This window comes from Cherax quadricarinatus, chromosome 60 (assembly GCF_038502225.1).
Source record: "Cherax quadricarinatus isolate ZL_2023a chromosome 60, ASM3850222v1, whole genome shotgun sequence".
Taxonomy (NCBI): Eukaryota; Metazoa; Arthropoda; class Malacostraca; order Decapoda; family Parastacidae; genus Cherax; species Cherax quadricarinatus.
Genome location: NC_091351.1, coordinates 12,208,409 through 12,235,908, shown reverse-complemented (window position 1 = coordinate 12,235,908; position 27,500 = coordinate 12,208,409). Strand labels below are relative to the sequence as shown.

General features: G+C 42.5%; 1 protein-coding gene across 4 annotated transcripts in view; it reads left to right on the top strand.

Moving 5' to 3' along the window:
* The window catches only part of Sh (Potassium voltage-gated channel protein Shaker), a 579,183-nt gene that overhangs the window by 372,958 nt on the left and 178,725 nt on the right, over positions 1–27,500 (top strand). The window lies entirely within an intron of this gene.

The following is a 27,500-nucleotide window of genomic DNA, read 5'->3' as shown; positions in this document are numbered from 1 at the left end:
CACACACCAGGAGGGAGTATCACCACAAGGCATCACACAACAGGAGGGAGTATCACCACAAGGCATCACACACCAGGAGGGAGTATCACCACAAGGCATCACCACAACAGGAGGGAGTATCACCACAAGGCATCACACAACAGGAGGGAGTATCACCACTAGGCATCACCACAACTGTAGAGGCATCATCATTACTACCACTGTGTAGATATCTTGTACAAAGATCAGCATAACACCATCATTTTATCATGACCTGACCCTCTCCCTCACCTGAAATTTGACCAACACTGTCACGGTGTTCCCCAGTAATGTTTAGGCCAAAATCATCTAGAAGGCGTACACAGTCTGGCAGATCACCATTACCACCATCTGACAGGTTACTATCACCTAGCAGGTGACTATTACCACCATTTGACATGACACTATTACCACCATCTGATAGGTCACCATTATCACCATCTGACAGGTTACCATTATCAACATCTGACATATTACCATGACCACCATCTGACAGGTTGCCATTATCATCATCTGACAGGTTGCCATTATCATCATCTGACATGTCACCATGACCGCCACCTGGTAGGTCCCGTCATCACCATCTGTCATGTCACCATAATCACCAATCACCAGGAGGAGGAAAGAGGTTGAGTTACTGGATGGGTGATGGGTGAACTGGGTGGAGGTTGGCTGTCAGTAAGAGGGAGCTGGGAAAGGTAGAGAAAGGTTTTAAGGTTAATTTTCTCTAATTCACCTTCTACCACTGTTTCCACAACATTCTCTCTTCCACTCCGCCCTCTCCCTCTCTTCTCCCTCTCTTCTCCCTCTCTTCTCCCTCTCTTCCAATGCCCCCTCTTCTCTTTTTTAAGCCTCGAATAACTTTCACTGTGACAAATTCACGTAATTTCTTTGACGGAAATCAATAAATAACTTCCGCACAAATTAGAAGGTGGATGCTTAGGCCCACTCACCCAAAAAAAGGAGATTCTTATGCCACCGCCTACGTGAAAAAATGGATTTTTAGGCCTGCACAAGTGAAAGAAATGAGTTCCTATTGCTATCCACGTATAAAAAATGAATTCTTAGGAGTGCCCACGTGAAAAAGATGGATCCTTAGGCCTGTCCACTTGGAAAGATGGATTCTTAGACCTGCCCACTTGGAAAGATGGATTCTTAGGCCTACCCACTTGTAAAGATGGATTCTTAGACCTGCTCACTTGGAAAGATGGATTCTTATGCCTGCCCACTTGGAAAGATGGATTCTTAGACCTGCCCACTTGGAAAGATGGATTCTTAGGCCTGCCCCCTTGGAAAGATGGATTCTTAGACCTGCCCACTTGGAAAGATGGATTCTTATGCCTGCCCACTTGGAAAGATGGATTCTTAGACCTGCCCACTTGGAAAGATGGATTCTTAGGCCTGCCCACTTGGAAAGATGGATTCTTAGGCCTGCCCACTTGTAAAGATGGATTCTTAGACCTGCCCACTTGGAAAGCAGGATCCTTAGGATTGCCCACGTAGAAAGATAAAGGTTTCTTAGGCCTGCCCACTTGGAAAGATAAAGGTTTCTTAGGCCTGCCTACGTCAACAAAGTGAGAGACTCTTAGACTTAAGTCAGTCCTTCCGTGTGACGTGTACATAGCGTTGGTGCCCCTTGGCACTTCCAGTAGGAATCCTGAGTACGTTGTGTCACCATGGGCTGTTAGAAGTGGCACCCATTTCCTCTCCTAGAGGACAGGATGATGAGCCTTGGCACCATCGGCTGTTAGAAGTGGCACCCATTTCCTCTCCTAGAGGACAGGATGATGAGCCTTGGCACCATCGGCTGTTAGAAGTGGCACCCATTTCCTCTTTCTGAGGCAGTTATTGGCACGCTGTATCAACAGGAATTATTATGTAAGATTCTTCCTTTAACTGGAGTTCTGTCTGCTGAGGGTTAGTAAGAGTATTGTCTGCTGAGAGTTAGTAAGAGTACTGTCTGCTGAGGGTTAGTAAGAGTATTGTCTGCTGAGGGTTAGTAAGAGTACTGTCTGCTGAGGGTTAGTAAGAGTATTGTCTGCTGAGGGTTAGTAAGAGTACTGTCTGCTGAGGGTTAGTAAGAGTATTGTCTGCTGAGGGTTAGTAAGAGTACTGTCTGCTGAGGGTTAGTAAGAGTATTGTCTGCTGAGGGTTAGTAAGAGTACTGTCTGCTGAGGGTTAGTAAGAGTATTGTCTGCTGAGGGTTAGTAAGAGTACTGTCTGCTGAGGGTTAGTAAGAGTATTGTCTGCTGAGGGTTAGTAAGAGTACTGTCTGCTGAGGGTTAGTAAGAGTACTGTCTGCTGAGGGTTAGTAAGAGTACTGTCTGCTGAGGGTTAGTAAGAGTACTGTCTGCTGAGGGATAGTAAGAATACTGTCTGCTGAGGGTTAGTAAGAGTACTGTCTGCTGATGGTTAGGAAGAGTACTGTCTGCTGAGGGTTAGTAAGAGTACTGTCTGCTGAGGGTTAGTAAGAGTACTGTCTGCTGAGGGTTAGTAAGAGTACTGTCTGCTGAGGGTTAGTAAGATTACTGTCTGCTGAGGGTTAGTAAGAGTACTGTCTGCTGAGGGTTAGTAAGAGTACTGTCTGCTGAGGGTTAGTAAGAGTACTGTCTGCTGAGGGTTAGTAAGAGTACTGTCTGCTGAGGGTTAGTAAGAGTACTGTCTGCTGAGGGTTAGTAAGAATACTGTCTGCTGAGGGTTAGTAAGAGTACTGTCTGCTGATGGTTAGTAAGAGTACTGTCTGCTGAGGGTTAGTAAGATTACTGTCTGCTGAGGGTTAGTAAGAGTACTGTCTGCTGAGGGTTAGTAAGATTACTTTCTGCTGAGGGTTAGTAAGAGTACTGTCTGCTGAGGGTTAGTAAGATTGCTGTCTGCTGAGGGTTAGTAAGAGTACTGTCTGCTGAGGGTTAGTAAGATTACTTTCTGCTGAGGGTTAGTAAGAGTACTGTCTGCTGAGGGTTAGTAAGAGTACTGTCTGCTGAGGATTAGTAAGACTACTGTCTACTGAGGGTTAGTAAGACTACTGTCTACTGAGGGTTAGTAAGACTACTGTCTACTGAGGGTTAGTAAGAGTAGTGTCTGCTGAGGGATAGTAAGATTACTTTCTGCTGGGGGTTAGTAAGAGTACTGTCTGCTGAGGGTTAATAACAGTACTGTGTGCTGAGGGTTAGTAAGATTACTTTCTGCTGAGGGTTAGTAAGAGTACTGTCTGCTGAGGGTTAGTAAGAGTACTGTCTGCTGAGGGTTAGTAAGACTACTGTCTACTGAGGGTTAGTAAGACTACTGTCTACTGAGGGTTAGTAAGACTACTGTCTACTGAGGGTTAGTAAGAGTAGTGTCTGCTGAGGGATAGTAAGATTACTTTCTGCTGAGGGTTAGTAAGAGTAGTGTCTGCTGAGGGTTAGTAACAGTACTGTCTGTTGAAGTTTAGTAAGAGTACTGTTTGCTGAGGGGTAGTAAGAGTACTGTCTGCTGAGGGTTAGTAAGAGTATTGTCTGCTGAGGGTTAGTAAGAGTACTGTCTGCTGAGGGTTAGTAAGAGTATTGTCTGCTGAGGGTTAGTAAGAGTACTGTCTGCTGAGGGTTAGTAAGAGTACTGTCTGCTGAGGGTTAGTAAGAGTACTGTCTGCTGAGGGTTAGTAAGAGTACTGTCTGCTGAGGGATAGTAAGAATACTGTCTGCTGAGGGTTAGTAAGAGTACTGTCTGCTGATGGTTAGGAAGAGTACTGTCTGCTGAGGGTTAGTAAGAGTACTGTCTGCTGAGGGTTAGTAAGAGTACTGTCTGCTGAGGGTTAGTAAGAGTACTGTCTGCTGAGGGTTAGTAAGATTACTGTCTGCTGAGGGTTAGTAAGAGTACTGTCTGCTGAGGGTTAGTAAGAGTACTGTCTGCTGAGGGTTAGTAAGAGTACTGTCTGCTGAGGGTTAGTAAGAGTACTGTCTGCTGAGGGTTAGTAAGAGTACTGTCTGCTGAGGGTTAGTAAGAATACTGTCTGCTGAGGGTTAGTAAGAGTACTGTCTGCTGATGGTTAGTAAGAGTACTGTCTGCTGAGGGTTAGTAAGATTACTGTCTGCTGAGGGTTAGTAAGAGTACTGTCTGCTGAGGGTTAGTAAGATTACTTTCTGCTGAGGGTTAGTAAGAGTACTGTCTGCTGAGGGTTAGTAAGATTGCTGTCTGCTGAGGGTTAGTAAGAGTACTGTCTGCTGAGGGTTAGTAAGATTACTTTCTGCTGAGGGTTAGTAAGAGTACTGTCTGCTGAGGGTTAGTAAGAGTACTGTCTGCTGAGGATTAGTAAGACTACTGTCTACTGAGGGTTAGTAAGACTACTGTCTACTGAGGGTTAGTAAGACTACTGTCTACTGAGGGTTAGTAAGAGTAGTGTCTGCTGAGGGATAGTAAGATTACTTTCTGCTGGGGGTTAGTAAGAGTACTGTCTGCTGAGGGTTAATAACAGTACTGTGTGCTGAGGGTTAGTAAGATTACTTTCTGCTGAGGGTTAGTAAGAGTACTGTCTGCTGAGGGTTAGTAAGAGTACTGTCTGCTGAGGGTTAGTAAGACTACTGTCTACTGAGGGTTAGTAAGACTACTGTCTACTGAGGGTTAGTAAGACTACTGTCTACTGAGGGTTAGTAAGAGTAGTGTCTGCTGAGGGATAGTAAGATTACTTTCTGCTGAGGGTTAGTAAGAGTAGTGTCTGCTGAGGGTTAGTAACAGTACTGTCTGTTGAAGTTTAGTAAGAGTACTGTTTGCTGAGGGGTAGTAAGAGTACTGTCTGCTGAGGGTTAGTAAGAGTTCTGTCTGCTGAGGGTTAGTAAGAGTACTGTCTGCTGAGGGTTAGTAAGAGTTCAGTCTGCTGAGGGTTAGTAAGAGTACTGTCTGCTGAGGGGTATTAAGAGTACTGTCTGCTGAGGGTTAGTAAGAGTTCTGTCTGCTGAGGGTTAGTAAGATTACTTTCTGCTGAGGGTTAGTAAGAGTACTGTCTGCTGAGGGTTAGTAAGAGTACTGTCTGCTGAGGGTTAGTAAGAGTACTGTCTGCTGAGGATTAGTAAGAGTACTGTCTGCTGAGGGGTAGTAAGAGTACTGTCTGCTGAGGGTTAGTAAGAGTACTGTCTGCTGAGAGTAGTAAGAATACTGTCTGCTGAGGTTTAGTAAGAGTACTGTCTGCTGAGGGTTACTAAGAGTACTGTCTGGTGAGGGTTAGTAAGAGTATTGTCTGCTGAGGGTTAGTAAGAGTACTGTCTGCTGAGGGTTAGTGAGAGTACTGTCTGCTGAGGGTTGATATGAGTACTGTCTGCTGAAGGTTAGTAAGAGTACTGTCTGCTGAGGGTTAGGAAGAGTACTGTCTGCTGAGGGTTAAAGTACTGTCTGCTGAAGGTTATTAAGAGTACTGTCCTCTGAGAATTAGTGGGAGTACTGTCTGCTGAGGGGTTAGCAAGAGTACTGTCTGCTGAGGGTTAGTAAGAGTACTGTCCGCTGAGGATTAGTATGAGTACTGTCTGCTGAGAGTTAGTAAGAGTACTGTCTGCTGAGGGTTAGTAAGAATACTGTCTGCTGAGGGTTAGTAAGAATACTGTCTGCTGAGGGTTAGTAAGAATACTGTCTGCTGAGGGTTAGTAAGAGTACTGTCTGCTGAGGGTTAGAAAGAGTACTGTCTGCTGAGGGTTAATAAGAGTTTTGTCTGCTGAAGGTTAGTAAGAGTACTGTCCTCTGAGAATTAGTGGGAGTACTGTCTGCTGAGGGTTAGTAAGAGTACTGTCTGCTGAGGGTTAGTAAGAATACTGTCTGCTGAGGGTTAGTAAGAGTACTGTCTGCTGAGGGTTAGTAAGAATACTGTCTGCTGAGGGTTAGTACGAATACTGTCTGCTGAGGGTTAGTAAGAGTACTGTCTACTGAGGGTTAGTAACAGTACTGTTTGCTTAGGGTTAGTATGAGTACTGTCTGCTGAGGTTAGTAAGAGTACTGTCTGCTGAGGGTTAATAAGAGTAGTGTCTGCTTAGGGTTAGTATGAGTACTGTCTGCTGAGGGTTAGTAAGAGTACTGTCTGCTTAGGGCTAGTATGAGTACTGTCTGCTGAGGTTAGTAAGAGTGCTGTCTGCTGAGGGTTAATAAGATACTGCCTGCTTAGGGTTAGTATGAGTACTGTCTGCTGAGGCTTAGTAAGAGTACTGTCTGCTGAGGGTTAGTAAGAGTACTGCCTGCTTAGGGTTAGTATGAGTACTGTCTGCTGAGGCTTAGTAAGAGTACTGTCTGCTGAGGGTTAATAAGAGTTCTGTCCGCTGAGAGTTTAAGTTGCTAACTCCCCTCTCCCCCACGAGAGTATTAGTGGCCGCCATGATACACAGTGTTGGGGTTTATATTAGTGTTGTAGAGCGTGTAGTCAGAGCACCTCGTCTCCCACCGCTACACAAGCCAAAGATTTCAAGGGAATCCTTACGTCGTCCACATGTATATTGATTCAAAGGTTTGCAAATGCCAGGACGTTAACCTATGTAATGATCATTCCTTTTATTGCGACAATCCCTGTCGCAGTAGTCGCAAAGGCTATACATGTGTGTAATAGTGGTGGTGGTGGTAGTACTAGTAGTAGTAGTAGTAGTGGTGGTGGTGATGGTGATGGTAGTAGTAGTAGTAATAGTAGTAGTAGTGATAGTAGTAATAGTAGTAGTGGTAATAATAGTAGTTACCATCTATCATTAGACACCTGGCCTGTTATGTGTGTGTGTGTGTGTGTGTGTGTGTGTGTGTATGTGTGTGTGTGTGTGTGTGTGTGTGTGAGAGAGAGAGAGAGAGAGAGAGGATCGAGATACAACTCCTGCCTCCACCTTCTAGAATACGTCCATCGACATCACTAAATTCTGGCATCTTGAACCTTCTCTTATCTACTCTTGAAACTGTTCAATGGAGTCTTGGAGAGTTTTTACTCGCCTGAACACCAGAATCTGTGAACACAAGCATGCATGTAGGAAAGACAACATAACCAACGCATATTTTTATATACGGCTCACATGGACACACTATAAGGTAGATGAGGCGTCAAGATTTTCGCAACGAGAAACTACAAATGTAGATGTTTAGATTCGTCTGTTGTTGCGTTGAATACCAGCGCACCAAACACAGGCAGTTCCAGTGTTGCTGGCTCTTCTCTGTTTATTCTCGCTTATTTGTGACTTGACAGTAGTCAAGTACTGACCGAAACATCATCCGAAGGTCACTCTCTAAGAGTGGGTTATTTGTGAATTGTTCCAGCCACGTTATTGTTCCAGTCACTGAATTGTTCTACAGCCACGGTATTTTTTAGATCACGGTGTTGTTCCGCCCACGGTATTCTTCCAGCCACGGTGTTGTTCCAGCCAAGGTATTGTTCCAGCTAAGATATTGTTCCAGCCAGGGTATTGTTCCAGACAGGGTATTGTTCAAGCCAGGGTATTGTTCCAAACAAGATATTGTTCCAGCCAGTGTACTGTGGCTTTTAATCCTCACTGTATATCAAGACTCATGGTAAGTGTACACCTGTTTGTACACTTACCATGAGCTGTGTATTTCTCTTAGTGTATATAAACTGAGAAACAAACATTTCTGAGTATGTCCACAGGTGCTTTTGCAGCTTGTTCTGTTGTTGTTTCTTGTTGCTACTAATGTTGTTGTTACCGCTGGTGCTATTGTTGCTACTGAAGCTGTTGCTGCTACTGGTGGTGTTGCTGTTGTTGTTGTTGTTGTTGTTGTTGTTGTTGTTGCTGCTGGTGCTGTTGTTGCTACTGATCCTATTGTTACTACTGGTGCTGTTGTTGCTACTGGTGCTGTTGTTGCTTCTGGTGCTGTTTTGCTACTGGTGCTGTTGTTGCTACTTCTGTTGATGCTGCTACTGGTGTTGTTTATGCTACGGGTGCTATTGTTACTACTGGTGCTGTTGTTACTATTGGTGTTGTTGCTACTGGTGATGTATTTGCTACTGGTGTTGTTGCTACTGGTGTTGTTGTTACTACTGGTGTTGTTGTTGCTGCTACTGGTGCTATTGTTGCTACTGGTGTTGTTGTGGCTGCTGGTGTTGTTGCTACTGGTGTTGTTGTTGTTGCTACTGGTGTTGTTGCTACTGGTGTTGTTGTTACTACTGGTGTTGTTGTTGCTGCTACTGGTGCTATTGTTGCTACTGGTGTTGTTGTAGCTACTGGTGCTGTTGCTACTGGTGTTGTTGCTATTGGTGTTGTTGCTATTGGTGTTGTTGCTACTGGTGTTTTTGTTGTTGCTACTGGTGTTATTGTTGCTACTGGTGTTGTTGTAGCTACTGGTGCTGTTGCTACTGGTGTTGTTGTAGCTACTGGTGCTGTTGCTACTGGTGTTGTTGCTATTGGTGTTGTTGCTACTAGTGTTGTTGTTGCTACTGGTGTTATTGTTGCTACTGGTGTTGTTGTGGCTACTGGTGTTTTTGCTACTGGTGTTGTTGTTGTTGCTACTGGTGCTGTTGTTGCTACTGGTGCTGTTGTTGCTACTGGTGCTGTTGTTGCTACTGGTGTTGTTGTTGCTACTGGTGTTGTTGTTGCTACTGGTGCTGTTGTTGCTACTGGTGCTGTTGTTGCTACTGGTGTTGTTGTTGCTACTGGTGTTGATAAATTAAACACATGTGCAACTCTTGGGTATCTTTATTGAGGAAACGTTTCGCCACACAGTGGCTTCATCAGTCTCCTCCTGTTCTTCTAGATTATCCTTGGTATGGACTGATGAAGCCACTGTGTGGCGAAACGTTTCCTCAATAAATAAACCCAAGAGTTGAACATGTGTCTAATTTATCAACATGTCGGTTCTCTGAACCATTCATCTGCTACTGGTGTTCTTGTTGTTCCTGGTGCTATTGTTGCTACTAGCGCTGTTGTTGTTACTAGTGTTGCTGCTACTGGTGTTGTTGCTACTGGTGCTGTTGTTGTTCGTGGTGCTATTGTTGGTACTGGTGTTGTTGTTGCTACTGTTGTTTCTGTTGCTACTGGTGTTGTTGCTACTGGTGTTGCTGTTGCTACTGGTGTTGTTGTTACTGGTGTTGTTGTTGCTATAGGTGTTGTTGCTGCTACAGGTGTTGTTGTTGCTACAGGTGTTGTTGTTGCTCTGGTGTTGTTGTTGCTGCTGGTGTTGTTTTTGTTGATGTTGCTGCTAGTGTTATTGTGGTTGTTGCTGCTAGTGGCGTTGTTGCTACTGGTACTGTTGTTGCTTCTGTACTGTTGTTGCTGCTGGTGCTGTTGTTGCTACTGGTGGTGTTGTTGCTGCTGGTGCTGTTGTTGCTATTGGTGCCGTTGTTGCTGCTGGTGCTGTTGTTGCTACTGGAGCTGTTGTTGATACTGGTGTTGTTGCTATTTGTGCTGTTGTTGCTACTGGTACTGTTGTTGCTACTGGTGCTGTTGTTGCTAATTGTGCTGCTGTTGCTGCAGGTGGTGGTGTTGCTACTGTTGTTGTTACTGGTACTGTTATTGCAGCAGGTACTGTTGTTGCTACTGTTCTAACTACAGCTTTTGTATTTTTCATTCTGCTCTTGCTGATGCTGATGCTGATGCTGATGCTGATGCTGATGCTGATGTTGATGCTGATGCTGATGCTGATGCTGATGCTGATGCTGATGCTGATGCTGATGTTGATGCTGATGCTGATGCTGATGCTGATGCTGATGTTGATGCTGATGTTGATGCTGATGCTGATGCTGATGCTGATGCTGATGTTGATGCTGATGCTGATGCTGATGCTGATGCTGATGTTGATGCTGATGCTGATGCTGATGCTGATGTTGATGCTGATGCTGATGCTGATGCTGATGTTGATGCTGATGCTGATGCTGATGCTGATGTTGATGCTGATGCTGATGCTGATGCTGATGTTGATGCTGATGCTGATGCTGATGCTGATGTTGATGCTGATGCTGATGCTGATGCTGATGTTGATGCTGATGCTGATGTTGATGCTGATGCTGATGCTGATGTTGATGCTGATGTTGATGCTGATGTTTATGCTGATGCTGATGCTGATGCTGATGTTGATGCTGATGTTGATGCTGATGCTGATGCTGATGCTGATGCTGATGTTGATGCTGATGTTGATGTTGATGTTGATGCTGAGGTTGATGCTGATGTTGATGCTGATGTTGATGCTGATGCTGATGCTGATGTTGATGCTGATGTTGATGCTGATGCTGATGCTGATGCTGATGTTGATGTTGATGCTGATGTTGATGCTGATGCTGATGCTGATGCTGATGTTGATGCTGATGCTGATGCTGATGCTGATGCTGATGTTGATGCTGATGCTGATGCTGATGCTGATGTTGATGCTGATGCTGATGCTGATGCTGATGTTGATGCTGATGCTGATGCTGATGCTGATGTTGATGCTGATGCTGATGCTGATGCTGATGCTGATGTTGATGCTGATGCTGATGCTGATGCTGATGTTGATGCTGATGCTGATGCTGATGCTGATGTTGATGCTGATGCTGATGTTGATGCTGATGCTGATGCTGATGCTGATGCTGATGTTGATGTTGATGCTGATGCTGATGCTGATGTTGATGCTGATGTTGATGCTGATGTTTATGCTGATGCTGATGCTGATGCTGATGTTGATGCTGATGTTGATGCTGATGCTGATGCTGATGCTGATGCTGATGTTGATGCTGATGTTGATGTTGATGTTGATGCTGAGGTTGATGCTGATGTTGATGCTGATGTTGATGCTGATGCTGATGCTGATGTTGATGCTGATGTTGATGCTGATGCTGATGCTGATGCTGATGTTGATGTTGATGCTGATGTTGATGCTGATGCTGATGCTGATGCTGATGTTGATGTTGATGCTGATGTTGATGCTGATGCTGATGCTGATGCTGATGCTGATGTTGATGCTGATGCTGATGCTGATGCTGATGTTGATGTTGATGTTGATGTTGATGCTGATGTTGATGCTGATGCTGATGCTGATGCTGATGTTGATGCTGATGCTGATGTTGATGCTGATGCTGATGCTGATGTTGATGTTGATGTTGATGCTGATGTTGATGCTGATGCTGATGTTGATGCTGATACTGATGTTGATGCTGATGTTGATGCTGATGTTGATGCTGATGCTGATGTTGATGCTGATGTTGATGTTGATGCTGATGTTGATGCTGATGCTGATGCTGATGTTGATGTTGATGCTGATGTTGATGCTGATGCTGATGTTGATACTGATGTTGATGCTGATGCTGATGCTGATGTTGATGTTGATGCTGATGCTGATGTTGATGCTGATGTTGATGTTGATGCTGATGTTGATGCTGATGCTGATGTTGATGTTGATGTTGATGTTGATGCTGATGCTGATGCTGATGTTGATGCTGATGCTGATGTTGATGCTGGTGTTGATGCTGATGCTGATGCTGATGCTTGTTTTATTGTTGTTGCTGTTGACAGTGCTATTGATGCTGTAGCAGCACAAACATCCCTACAGTGCCACACAAACATTCCTACACTACAACACACACAAAGATCGTAGAGTGCCACACACAAACATCCTACAGTGCCACACACAAACATCGTAGAGTGCCACACACAAACATCCTACAGTGCCACATACAAACATCGTAGAGTGCCACACACAAACATCCTACAGTGCCACATACAAACATCGTAGAGTGCCACACACAAACATCCTACAGTGCCACATACAAACATCGTAGAGTGCCATACACAAACATCCTACAGTGACACACACACAAACATCCTACAGTGCCACACACACAAACATCCTACAGTGCCACACACAAACATCCTACAGTGCCACACACATAAACATCCTACAGTGCCACACACAAACATCCTACAGTGCCACACATCATCAATACCACTACAACCAGGACTAGTCAAAGACCGGGCCACGATCAGGCAGATGGAGGATCAAGCCACAACAAATCCTTGCGATGAATGGCCCACGTGAATTTAGCGCTCTAGGAATTACAAACAAATACAGAATGCATAACTTTCAGCACTGTGAGAAACTTCAACAAACACATCTGGTGTTTATTTGCTAATTACTACAAGTTAACTGAAGTATCTATTGAACCCGGAAGGTTTGTGTTGCAAGGCTATTGTTAGGTCTTGTAGATAGTTAACTTGCAGGGCTATTGTTAGGTCTTGTAGATAGTTAACTTGCAGGACTATTGTTAGGTCTTGTAGATAGTTAACTTGCAGGGCTATTGTTAGGTCCTGTAGATAGTTAACTTGGAGGGCTATTGTTAGGTCCTGTAGATAGTTAACTTGGAGGGCTATTGTTATGTCTTGTAGATAGTTAACTTGGAGGGCTATTGTTAGGTCTTGTGGGGTCTAGTGGGGTATTGTTAGGTCTTGTAGATAGTTAACTTAGAGGGCTATTGTAGTTTTGTAGATAGTTAACTTAGAGGGCTATTGTTAGGTGTAATAGATAGTTAACTTAGAGGGCTATTGTAGTCTTGTAGATAGTTAACTTAGAGGGCTATCGTTAGGTGTAATAGATAGTTAACTTAGAGGGCTATCGTTAGGTGTAATAGATAGTTAACTTAGAGGGCTATTGTTAGGTCTAGTAGATAGTTAACTTAGAGGGCTATTGTTAATTCTAGTAGATAGTTAACTTAGAGGGCTGTTGTTAGGTCTAGTAGATAGTTAACTTATAGGGCTATTGTTAATTCTAGTAGATAGTTAACTTAGATGGCTATGGTTAGGTCTAGTAGATAGTTAACTTAGAGGGCTATTGTTAATTCTAGTAGATAGTTAACTTAGAGGGCTATTGTTAATTCTAGTAGATAGTTAACTTAGAGGTCTATTGTTAGGTCTTGTAGATAGTTAACTTAGAGGGCTAATGTTAGGTTTAGTAGATAGTTAACTTAGATGGCTATTGTTAATTCTAGTAGATAGTTAACTTAGAGGGTTATTGTTAGGTCTTGTAGATAGTTAACTTAGAGGGCTATTGTTAGGTCTTGTAGATAGTTAACTTAGAGAGCTATTGTTAGGTCTAGTAGATAGTTAACTTATAGGGCTATTGTTAATTCTAGTAGATAGTTAACTTAGAGGGCTATTGTTAGGTCTTGGAGATAGTTAACTTAGAGGGCTAATGTTAGGTCTAGTAGATAGTTAACTTAGATGGCTATTGTTAATTCTAGTAGATAGTTAACTTAGAGGGTTATTGTTAGGTCTTGTAGATAGTTAACTTAGAGGGCTATTGTTAGGTCTAGTAGATAGTTAACTTAGAGGGCTATTGTTAGGTCTAATAGATAGTTAACTTAGAGGGCTATTTTAGGTCTAGTAGATGCATGACTGTGAGAGCTATTGTTCCAGCCACAGTATTGCTTTAAGATGTGAATTGTTCCAACCATGATATTGTTGGTTATTTGTGAATTGTTCCAACCGTGGAATTATTGGTCAGTTTTGTATTGTTCCAAAAATGGTATTGTTGATTAGTTGTGAATTGTTCCAGCCATGGTAATGTTGGCTAGTTGTGAATTGTTCCACCTACGATATTGTTGACTATGAATTATTCGCATCATGATATTGTTGGTTTGTTATGAATTGTTCCAGCTATGGTATTTTGGCTAGACGTGAACTGTTCAAGCCATGGTATTATTGGTTGGTTGAAATCTGTTACAGCCATGGTATTGTTAGCTGGTTGTGAATTGTTCCAGCCATGGTATTACTGGTTAGTTGTGAACTGTTCCAATCATAGTATTTTTGGCTAGTTGCGAATTGTTCCAGCCATGGTATTGTTGGCTAGTTAGGAATTGTTCCAGGCATCGTTTTTCATGGTTAGTTATAAATTGTTCCAGCCATGTTATAGTTGGCTAGTTATGAATTGTTCCAGCCATGGTATTGCTGCCTAGTTGTGAATTGTTCCAGCCATGGTAGTGATGACTAATTATGAACTATTCTAGCCATAGTATTGCAGGCTAGTTATGAATTGTTCCAGATATGGTATTGTTGGCTAGTTATGAACTGTTCTAGCCATGGTATTGTTGGCTAGTTGTGAATTGTTCTAGCCATGGTATTGTTGGCTATTTGTGAATTGTTCCAGCCGTGGTATTGTTGGCTAGTTATGAATTGTTCCAGCCATGGTATTGTTGGCTAGTTATGAACTGTTCTAGCCATGGTATTGTTGGCTATTTGTGAATTGTTCCAGCCTTGGTATTGTTGGCTAGTTATGAATTGTTCCAGCCATGGTATTGTTGGCTAGTTGTGAACTGTTCTAGCCATGGTATTGTTGGCTATTTGTGAATTGTTCCAGCCGTGGTATTGTTGGCTAGTTATGAATTGTTCCAGCCATGGTATTGTTGGCTAGTTATGAAATGTTCCAGCCATCATACTGTTAGCTAGTTATGAACTGTTCCAGCCATTGTATTGTTGGCTTCTTGTGAATTGTTCCAGCCATAGTATTGTTGGCTAATTGTGACTTATTCCAGCCATTGTATTGTATTTTTTCCAGGCATGGGATTGTTGGCTATTTATGAATTGTTCCAGCCATGCTATTGTTGGCTAGTTATGAATTGCTCTAGCTGCGGAATTGTTGGCTAGTAATGAAATGTTCTAGCCATTGAATTGTTGACTAGTTATGAATTGTTCCAGGCATGGTATTGTTGACTATTTATGAATTGTTCTAGCCATGTTATTGTTGGCTATTTATGAATTGTTCCAGCTATGGTATTGCTGGCTAGTTATGAATTGTTCCATGCATGGTATTGTTGGCTATTTATGAATTGTTCCAGCCAAGCTATTGTTGGCTAGTTATGAATTGTTCTAGCCAAGGTATTGCTGGCTATATGTGAATTGTTCCAGCCGTGGTAGTGTTGGCTAGTTATGAATTGTTCCAACCATGGTTTTGTTGGCTAGTTATGAATTGTTCCAGCCATCATATTGTTGGCTAGTTATAAATTATTCTAGCCATGGTATTGTTGGCTAGTTGTGAATTGTTCGAGCCATTGTATTGCTTGCTAATTGTGAATTGTTCCTGCCATGAAATTGGAGACTAGTTATGAATTGTTCCAGCCATCATTTTGTTGGCTAGTTGTGAATTGTTCCAGCCATGGTATTGTTGGCTAGTTATGAACTGTTCTAGCCATGGTATTGTTGGCTAGTTGTGAATTGTTCTAGCCATGGTATTGTTGGCTATTTGTGAATTGTTCCAGCCGTGGTATTGTTGGCTAGTTATGAATTGTTCCAGCCATGGTATTGTTGGCTTGTTGTGAATTGTTCTAGCCATGGTATTGTTGGCTATTCGTGAATTGTTCCAGCCGTGGTATTGTTGGCTAGTTATGAATTGTTCCAGCCATGGTATTGTTGGCTAGTTATGAAATGTTCCAGCCATCATATTGTTAGCTAGTTATGAACTGTTCCAGCCATTGTATTGTTGGCTTCTTGTGAATTGTTCCAGCCATAGTATTGTTGGCTAATTGTGAATTATTCCAGCCATTGTATTGTATTTGTTCCAGGCATGGGATTGTTGGCTATTTATGAATTGTTCCAGCCATGCTATTGTTGGCTAGTTATGAATTGCTCTAGCTGCGGAATTGTTGGCTAGTAATGAAATGTTCTAGCCATTGAATTGTTGACTAGTTATGAATTGTTCCAGGCATGGTATTGTTGACTATTTATGAATTGTTCTAGCCATGTTATTGTTGGCTATTTATGAATTGTTCCAGCTATGGTATTGCTGGCTAGTTATGAATTGTTCCATGCATGGTATTGTTGGTTATTTATGAATTGTTCCAGCCAAGCTATTGTTGGCTAGTTATGAATTGTTCTAGCCAAGGTATTGCTGGCTATATGTGAATTGTTCCAGCCGTGGTAGTGTTGGCTAGTTCTGAATTGTTCCAGCCGTGGTAGTGTTGGCTAGTTATGAATTGTTCCATCCATGGTTTTGTTGGCTAGTTATGAATTGTTCCAGCCATCATATTGTTGGCTAGTTATAAATTATTCTAGCCATGGTATTGTTTGCTAGTTGTGAATTGTTCGAGCCATTGTATTGCTTGCTAATTGTGAATTGTTCCTGCCATGAAATTGGAGACTAGTTATGAATTGTTCCAGCCATCATTTTGTTGGCTAGTTGTGAATTGTTCCGTACTTGGTATTGTTGGCTAGTTATGAATTGTTCTAGCCATTGTATTGTTGGCTAATTGTGAATTGTTTCCTCCTTGGTATTATTGGCTAATTGTGAATTGTTCCAGCCATTGTAATGTTGGCTAATTGTGAATTGTTCCTACCATGGAATTGGTGGCTAGTTATGACTTGTTCTAGCCATGGTATTGTTGGCTAGTTGTGAATTGTTCAAGCCATGGTATTGTTGGCTAGCTCTGAATTGTTCTAGCCATGGTATTGTTGGCTAGTTGTGAATTGTTCAAGCCATGGTGTTGTTGGCTAGTTGTGAATTGTTCCAGCCATGGTATAGTTTGCTAATAATGAATTGTTCCAACCATGGTATTGTTGATTAGTTATGAATTGTTCTAGCCGTGGTATTGTTGGCTAGTTATGAATTGTTCTAGCCATGGTATTGTTGGCTAGTTGTGAATTGTTCCAGCCATGGTATTGATGGTTAGTTATGAATTGTTCCATCCAGGGTACTGTTGACTAGTTATGAACTGTTCCATCCACGGTATTGTTGACTAGTTATGAATTGTTCCATCCACGGTATTGTTGACTAGTTATGAGTTGTTCCATCCACGGTATTGACTAGTTATGACTTGTTCCATCCACGGTATTGTTGACTAGTTATGAATTGTTCCATCCACGGTATTGTTGACTAGTTATGAATTGTTCCATCCACGGTATTGTTGACTAGTTATGAATTGTTCCATCCACGGTATTGTTGACTAGTTATGAATTGTTCCATCCACGGTATTGTTGACTAGTTATGAATTGTTCCATCCACGGTATTGTTGACTAGTTATGAATTGTTCCATCCACGGTATTGTTGACTAGTTATGAATTGTTCCAGCCATGTTATTGTGATTGCTATCATACCTTTACTTTTGTGTTATTGTATTGTGCACATACTCGCATAAGTGAATTTGTGTACATGTATATGTGTAATCGTCTGTTGTGGTTAGTGGCAGCGAGTCTCAGCTCCTGGTTCCACCTCTGAGCTGCATACGACAGGTTTTTCTCAGTCTTGCTGCCTGGTGGGTCCTCTCTTACATATCTTTTCAGAATAGTTCACTGACCATCCTCGGGCTGGAGAAGGATTTTGTTTACCCTTGTAAACTATCAATACAAAAATATTAACCACAATGGTGTTTTTGTCACCCACATTGGAACATTATCACCCACAGTGTTTCTATATCCACGTGGTTCTGTAACACAAGAAAGTATTGAACTAACTAGCCTGCATCAAGACAATATTTTAAACCAATTTCTTCTATAATTCCCTCGATGTCTTGTCTTCACATTATATTTTCCGGAAATCAAATTTAGCGCTTTGAGACGCTGATTTAGACGTCAAAATTCTCTCAAAGATATTATATACCCGTCAACAAGGCTATTATTTCGTTTATTATTATTTTTTATACTCCACCGGCTGTCTCCCACCATGACAAGGTGACCCGAAAATGAGGAAATAACCATTATTAATATTAAAGGTTAATTATTTTTCAAAACGACCCGCACGGCCCCAGAGAATATTTATGTTGCTTATATTCGCTGATGATGGAAATATTCCAGTACGAATTACATTTCTCGATTGTATGGGATTAAGTATTTCGAGAGAAGGTTATTACCGTCTTTCAACGCTGATGATAGCAATTAAAATATGAGGAATAGAATGTACACACAGTTCCCACCACCAGAATGTACACACAGTTCCCACCACCAGAATGTACACACAGTTACAACCACCAGAATGTACACACAGTTCCCACCACCAGAATGTACACACAGTTACAACCACCAGAATGTACACACAGTTCCCACCACCAGAATGTACACACAGTTACAACCACCAGAATGTACACACAGTTCCCACCACCAGAATGTACACACAGTTACAACCACCAGAATGTACACACAGTTACAACCACCAGAATGTACACACAGTTCCCACCACCAGAATGTACACACAGTTCCCACCACCAGAATGTACACACAGTTACAACCACCAGAATGTACACACAGTTCCCACCACCAGAATGTACACACAGTTACAACCACCAGAATGTACACACAGTTCCCACCACCAGAATGTACACACAGTTACAACCACCAGAATGTACACACAGTTACAACCACCAGAATGTACACACAGTTCCCACCACCAGAATGTACACACAGTTCCCACCACCAGAATGTACACACAGTTACAACCACCAGAATGTACACACAGTTCCCACCACCAGAATGTACACACAGTTACAACCACCAGAATGTACACACAGTTCCCACCACCAGAATGTACACACAGTTACAACCACCAGAATGTACACACAGTTACAACCACCAGAATGTACACACAGTTACAACCACCAGAATGTACACACAGTTACAACCACCAGAATGTACACACAGTTACAACCACCAGAATGTACACACAGTTACAACCACCAGAATGTACACACAGTTACAACCACCAGAATGTACACACAGTTACAACCACCAGAATGTACACACAGTTACAACCACCAGAATGTACACACAGTTCCCACCACCAGAATGTACACACAGTTACAACCACCAGAATGTACACACAGTTCCCACCACCAGAATGTACACACAGTTCCACCACCAGAATGTACACACAGTTCCACCACCAAAATGTACACACAGTTCCCACCACCAGAATGTACACACAGTTACAACCATCAGAATGTACACACAGTTACAACCACCAGAATGTACACACAGTTCCCACCACCAGAATGTACACACAGTTCCACCACCAGAATGTACACACAGTTCCACCACCAAAATGTACACACAGTTCCACCACCAAAATGTACACACAGTTCCCACCACCAGAATGTACACACAGTTACAACCATCAGAATGTACACACAGTTACAACCATCAGAATGTACACACAGTTACAACCACCAGAATGTACACACAGTTCCCACCACCAGAATGTACACACAGTTACAACCACCAGAATGTACACACAGTTCCCACCATCAGAATGTACACACAGTTACAACCACCAGAATGTACACACAGTTCCCACCACCAGAATGTACACACAGTTCCACCACCAGAATGTACACACAGTTCCACCACCAAAATGTACACACAGTTCCACCACCAAAATGTACACACAGTTCCCACCACCAGAATGTACACACAGTTACAACCATCAGAATGTACACACAGTTACAACCACCAGAATGTACACACAGTTACAACCACCAGAATGTACACACAGTTCCCACCACCAGAATGTACACACAGTTACAACCACCAGAATGTACACACAGTTCCCACCACCAGAATGTACACACAGTTCCACCACCAGAATGTACACACAGTTCCACCACCAAAATGTACACACAGTTCCCACCACCAGAATGTACACACAGTTACAACCATCAGAATGTACACACAGTTACAACCACCAGAATGTACACACAGTTCCCACCACCAGAATGCACACACAGTTACAACCACCAGAATGTACACACAGTTCCCACCACCAGAATGCACACACAGTTACAACCACCAGAATGTACACACAGTTCCCACTAACAGAATGTACACACAGTTACAACCACCAGAATGTACACACAGTTCCCACCACCAGAATGCACACACAGTTACAACCACCAGAATGTACACACAGTTCCCACTAACAGAATGTACACACAGTTACAACCACCAGAATGTACACACAGTTCCCACCACCAGAATGTACACACAGTTCCACCACCAAAATGTACACACAGTTCCCACCACCAGAATGTACACACAGTTACAACCACCAGAATGCACACACAGTTACAACCACCAGAATGTACACACAGTTCCCACCACCAAAATGTACACACAGTTCCACCACCAAAATGTACACACAGTTCCCACCACCAGAATGTACACACAGTTACAACCACCAGAATGCACACACAGTTACAACCACCAGAATGTACACACAGTTCCACCACCAAAATGTACACACAGTTCCCACCACCAGAATGTACACACAGTTACAACCACCAGAATGCACACACAGTTACAACCACCAGAATGTACACACAGTTCCCACTAACAGAATGTACACACAGTTACAACCACCAGAATGTACACACAGTTCCCACTAACAGAATGTACACACAGTTACAACCACCAGAATGTGCACACAGTTCCCACCAACAGAATGTACACACAGTTACAACCACTAGAATGTGCACACAGTTCCCACCAACAGAATGTACACACAGTATGATGTTAACTTCAAAACAGTGACAGTACACAGCTACAGTGCTGGGTATGGTGTTAACCTCACAACAGTGATAGTACACAGCTACAGTGCTGGGTATGTGTTAACCTCACAGCAGTGATAGTACACAGCTACAGTGCTGGGTATGGTGTTAACCTCACAACAGAGATAGTACACAGCTACAGTGCTGGGTATGGTGTTAGCCTCACAACAGTGATAGTACACAGCTACAGTGCTGGGTATGGTGTTAACCTCACAACAGTGATAGTACACAGCTACAGTGCTGGGTATGGTATTAACCTCACAACAGTGATAGTACACAGCTAGTGCCGGGTATGGTGTTAACCTCACAACAGTGATAGTGCACAGTTACAGTGCTGGGTATGGTGTTAACCTCACAAGAGTGACAGTACACAGTTGCAGTGCTGGGTATGGTGTTAACCTCACAGTGATAGTACACAGCTACAGTGCTGGGTATGATGTTAACCTCACAACAGTGATAGCACACAGCTACAGTGCTGGGTATGGTGTTAACCTCACAACAGTGATAGTACACAGCTACAGTGCTGGGTATGATATTAACCTCACAACATTGATAGTACACAGCTACAGTGCTGGGTATGATTTTAACCCCATAACAGTGATAGTACACAGCTACAGCGCTGGGTATGGTGTTAACCTCACAACAGTGATGGTACACAGCTACAGTGCTGGGTATGGTGTTAACCTCATAACAGTGATAAAACACAGCTACAGTGCTGGGTATGGTGTTAGCCTCACAACAGTGATAGTACACAGCTACAGTGCTGGGTATATTAACCTCACAACAGTGATAGAACACAGCTACAGTACTGGGTATGGTGTTAACCTCACAACAGTGATAGTACACAGCTACAGTGCTGGGTATGGTAACCTCGCAACAGTGATAGTACACATCTACAGTGCTGGATATGGTGTTAACCTCACAACAGTGACAGTACACAGCTACAGTACTGGGTATGATGTTAACCCCACAACAGTGACAGTACACAGCTACAGTGCTGGGTATGATGTTAACCCCACTACAGTGATATTACACAGCTACAGTACTGGGTATGATGTTAACCCCACAACAGTGACAGTACACAGCTACAGTACTGGGTATGATGTTAACCCCACAACAGTGATAGTACACAGCTATAGTACTGGGTATGATGTTAACCCCACAACAGTGATAGTACACAGCTACAGTACTGGGTATGATGTTAACCCCACAACAGTGATAGTACACAGCTACAGTACTGGGTATGATGTTAACCCCACAACAGTGATAGTACACAGCTACTGTACTGGGTATGATGTTAACCACACAACAGTGATAGTGCACAGCTACAGTACTGGGTATGATGTTAACCCCACAACAGTGATAGTACACAGCTACAGTACTGGGTATGGGGTTAACCTCACAACAGTGATGGTAGACAGCTACAGTGCTGGGTATGGTGTTAACCTCATAACAGTGATAGAACACAGCTACAGTGCTGGGTATGGTGTTAACCTCACAACAGTGATAGAACACAGCTACAGTGCTGGGTATGGTGTTAACCTCACAACAGTGATAGAACACAGCTACAGTGCTGGGTATGTTAACCCCACAACAGTGATAGTACACATCTACAGTACTGGGTATGATGTTAACCCCACAACAGTGACAGTACACAGCTACAGTACTGGGTATGATGTTAACCCCACAACAGTGATAGCACACAGCTACAGTACTGAGTATGGTGTTAACCTCACAATAGTGATGGTACACAGCTACAGTGCTGCGTATGGTGTTAACCTCATAACAGTGATAGAACACAGCTACAGTGCCGGGTATGGTGTTAACCTCACAACAGTGATAGTACACAGCTACAGTGCTGGGTATATTAACCCCACAACAGTGATAGTACACAGCTACAGTACTGGGTATGGTGTTAACCTCACAACAGTGATAGTACACAGCTACAGTACTGGGTATGATGTTAACCTCACAACAGTGATAGTACACAGCTACAGTACTGGGTATGATGTTAACAGTGATAGTACACAGCTACAGTACTGGGTATGATGTTAACCTCACAACAGCGATAGTACACAGCTACAGTACTGGGTATGATGTTAACCTCACAACAGTGATAGTACACAGCTACAGTACTGGGTATGGTGTTAACCTCACAACAGTGATAGTACACAGCTACAGTACTGGGTATGGTGTTAACCTCACAACAGTGATAGTACACAGCTACAGTACTGGGTATGATGTTAACCTCACAACAGTGATAGTACACAGCTACAGTACTGGGTACGGTAGAGGCTGGAGAGACTCTGCTTCTCTAACTTTCACCTCCATCAAAATATTGTCATAAATAAATGAAAAAAAAATTAGAAAAACATGTAAAATTAATAATTAATGAAAAATATAATTAATGAAAAAAATATAATTCATAAAAATAATAATTAATAAAATAATCATAATTCATAAAATATTCATAATTCATAAAATAATCATTATTCATAAAATAATCATTATTCATAAAATAATCATTATTCATAAAATAATCATAATTCATAAATAATCATTATTAATAAATAATCATAATTCATAAAATAATCATTATTCATAAAATAATCATTATTCATAAAATAATCATTATTCATAAAATAATCATTATTCATAAAATAATCATTATTCATAAAATAATCATAATTCATAAATAATTATTAATAAATAATCATAATTCATAAAATAATCATAATTCATAAATAATCATTATTAATAAATAATCATAATTCATAAATAATCATTATTAATAAATAATCATAATTCATAAAATAATCATAATTCATAAATTAATCATAATTCATAAAATAATCATAATTCATTAATAATCATAATTAATAAATAATCATAATTCATAAATAATCATTATTAATAAATAATCATAATTCATAAAATAATCATAATTCATAAATAATCATAATTAATAAATAATCATAATTCATAAAATAATCATAATTCATAAAATAATCATAATTCATAAAATAATCATAATTCATAAAATAATCATAATTCACGAAAGAACATAAAAATCACAATTCACATAAAATAATCAAAGTTCGTAAAAATTAATAATTCATAAAAAAATATGATAATTCGCCTCTATGGAAATTAAAAACAGAAATTATTACATGTTTAATCAAAATTAATACACAGGGTTTGACAATGTTAAGGATCCCTAGCTTTATTGACAGCTATTTACAGGTTAAGGATTCCTAACTTTATTGGCAAGCTAAGAGCTGTTACCTACATCAGCTCATTTGAAAGCATTTTTATTGTTATGAGACATACAAGTAGGGAACAGGATGAAGTTGGAGCCATCTGTGGGCCAGCATTTTCATTTGATCAACTGACTATCTCGTTGACATCATTATGCTGTACGAATGTGTTCCATACTCGAGTCATCCTGGGTATGTATGATCTCAGATGGAGTGATGTTCTGGAGAAGGGTACAGCCAGAGTGAAGTTGCTGCTTTCTGCCCGTCTTGTGGCATAAAAGCTTGTTTCACGCTGTCCTCGAAGTGGATCCAAGTGTGGTATTTTGACAATATTGGCCTTGTACATAACAGTAAGGCCACCCACATCCCTCCTATGTTGAAGGCTCTGCTGAAATGACAGATCTATCCAGGATGGGTCCAGGCGAGAGATGAGACGTCTTGCTCTGTTCTCTACTCTGTCAAGCAGTCGCAGATGAGAGGGGGGGGGGCAGGCAAACCAAGAAAGTGGAGCATACTCAAGGTGTGAGCGTACTTGTGCCTCGTACAGGATCTTGCAACCCCTACTGTCAAGCAGATGGGAGATACGGCGAAGTGCTGTAAGCTTCCTGGCTGCCTTGTTTGCAAGATTTACAACATGGTTCTTCATGGTTAGTTTGGAGTCAAATTTCACCCCAAGGATATCAACTTCTTCTCCAGGTGCCAACATCCTCCCATTCATCCTTACTACTGCACCAGCATTACCATCATGGTGCCTAGAGACGATCATCATTTGCGTTTTCTCAGGTGCAAATGTTACTTGCCATCTATTTCCCCAAGCTGATATAGCTCTCAGCTGGTGATTGATGTAGCTTAGAGCAGCTGGCATTTCTTCTCTTGGATAAGTGAATGTCAGTGTACAGTCGTCTGCATATGCATGTGATTCTGGGATGAGATGAAGAAGGTCGTTGAAGTAGACATTCCATAACAATGGACCCAGCACACTTCCTTGTGGAACACTTGCCCCAATAGGATGTCTTGCTGATTCCATTCCATTGAGAACTACACTTAGAGATCTACCATGAAGGTAATCACTGAGGAGACATAGCGTAGAGCCTGTAATTCCCAGTGCTTGAAGTTTTGCTAAGAGGCCCTGGTGCCACACCCGGTCGAAAGCGCCAGCAACGTCCAGTGCTACCACACAGCTGACTTTGGATTCATCCAGTGACTGGTGCCACTTAGTGGAGAGGTTTAACAACAGATCAGCAGCAGAGTAACCTTTCCTGAAGCCATATTGACAATCACAAAGTAGTGAGTGGTAGTCAAAAAACTCTGTCATTTGTCTTGAGATTATTGTCTCAAGGATCTTACCAGTGATTGACAGGAGTGACACTGGTCTGTAGTTGCTGATTTCTGCTCTGCTCTTCTTTTTGTGAACAGGGACTACATTTGCCTCTTTCCATAGAGAGGGCCATTTACACTGTACTAGGCAGTGCTGAAAGATGCGAGTTAGAGGTGCTGCTAGCTGGTCTGCGCATCTTCTCAACAATCTTGGGCTCAACTTGTCTGGGCCCACAGCCTTTTCTTGGTCAAGCGATTTAAGTAGGAAATGCACCTCCTCCTGCCTTATTGTCACCACTGACAGTTTTGACACAGTTCTTGCAGCTAGCCAAGGAGGGTCCCTTGCTGGATCAGGAACTTGCATTTTGGTAGCAAAGTGTTCAGCAAAGAGGTCCGCCTTCTCTTGACTACTAGTAGAGGTGGTCCCATCCTGTCGATTTAAAGGTGAAATAAGTTCACCAGGCAGATAACCTTGTCTGTCCTTGACCAGGGACCACCAGGTTTTGGAGCCTACCCTACCTGATGCTAACTTTCTTTTAGTGTCCACCTCCCATTTAGCAATGGCCCACTTTTGAACATCACCCATATGCCTACAGGCTTGCATGTGCAAGTTCCTGTTATAGGTGGTAGGATGTCTCTTATACCTTCGCCATGCTTCGTACTTAGCAGTAGCAGCCTCTCTACAACGAAAGCCAAACCAAGGCTGATCTGTAGGCTTCGTCACATATTGCCGGTGAGGAATGTGTTCTTGTTGTAGATTAAGGCTTTCACTTGGTTGTCAACATCCCCTTGGAGAAGAGCATTCCAGTCGGTGGTGGCGAGCTCAGAGCAAAGGGCTGGCCAATTACCTCTTTCCCATAGCCAGGTTGTGCGTGTGGACTCCTCACCTTGTTCTGTTGGGATCTTAAGTGTTGTAAAAACAGCCTTGTGGTCAGACGATCCAACATAGCCGAGGGGTTGACAAATGACTATGCCTTCTGCCAGATCACTCACTAATGGGTCAAGGGAGGAGCCAGAGATATGAGTAGGGAAATCAACAAAGTTTCTCATGTCAAACACTGCAAGAAGGTCATCAAAGTCCCTCTGTATAAGGTGCTGGTTGAGGTCACCAACAATTATAATATGTTGACAGTTGTGTTGTAGCAGAAGGGAGTCAATATTTTTCATTAGGAAGTTGATAGGGTCTGCATGTTGCCACTGAGGTCTGTACATTGCACATGCTAGTACAGAGGTACTAGTGTTTATACAGAGCTTGAAGAACATCATTTCAAGATGTGTAGGGGTGGCAACATCAATGTGCTGGGCATGAACACTTTTAGAGAAGCACACAGCAACACCTCCTCCTTGTCCTTGCCTGTCTCTTCTCATCCATGAAGTGTAGCCAGCAATTCTTGCAAAATTTTCTGGAGTCCTGTCATCCAAAAATGTTTCAACAACAGCTATCATGTCGGGACGTCGAGTGTTCACAAAACTATGTGCGAGCTCTCCAACATTAGTAATGAAACCTCTAATGTTGGCCGACAGGATGCTGATAGACTGGCTCCTCATGATGAAGTGGTCAGCTTGAGGTGGTGGGTGTGTAGGGAATGTAAGGTGCCTGCCCTTGAGAGAGGTAGGGTACTGAGGCAGCTGCAGGGATGTAAGTCTGTGGTCTTGTATAAGGCACAATCCCACCTGCTGGGCTGGGATAGGAGTAGCTAAGTGGGTGACGTGTGAGTGTTCACCAATTCAGAGATCCTGCTGGTTTGTTCTGAGAACAGGTCTCTAAACAGGTGGCCCTGTCTGTCAAGTTCCTTTTTCTTCCGACACTGGTCCTCCTTATGTCCTTTCTTGTAGCAGTAATTACACCTGGTATCTCGCAGGCAGTTGTTGGCAGTGTGCCCCTTCCGGTGACAGCGAGAGCACAGCCTAGGTGCCTGGGAGGGTGGACTAGGATTTGTTGCACCTCCTGTGTTTTGCAGATTTGTCCTCAGATTCTCTCTCTCTCTCTCTCTCTCTCTCTCTCTCTCTCTCTCTCTCTCTCTCTCTCTCTCTCTCACACTCTCTCTCACTCTCTGTCACTCTCTCTTGGCACGCGAGCTAGCAAGCGAGAGAGAGAGAGAGAGAGAGCTAGCTCTCACTGTGCAAGAGTACCTACTACCTCTTCTGATAACTTCTGCAGCAGCAGAAAGTGCTAAGCCTCAGAGGCTGGTTAAGAGTGGGTTTTCCGGCACTTAGGAGGCTTAATTGAGCCTTAAGGCCTCTGAGGCTGATAGCCCTCTTAACGGGCTGTTTCATCTGAGGTTCTCTGCTTGAAGGCGTCAATGTGTTCACCTGTGGTGGGAAAGAGAGGGTCGAGCCACAGCTCCTGGATCAAGTTCGAAGCCTAGTACGGCAGCGGTGAAATTAAGGTGTAGGCAGTTATACCCAGGAGCTGGAGTCTGATACCCGAGAAGATGAGTGAGCGAACCCTCCAGTAGTATACCTACCCTCTCTCTCTCTCTCTC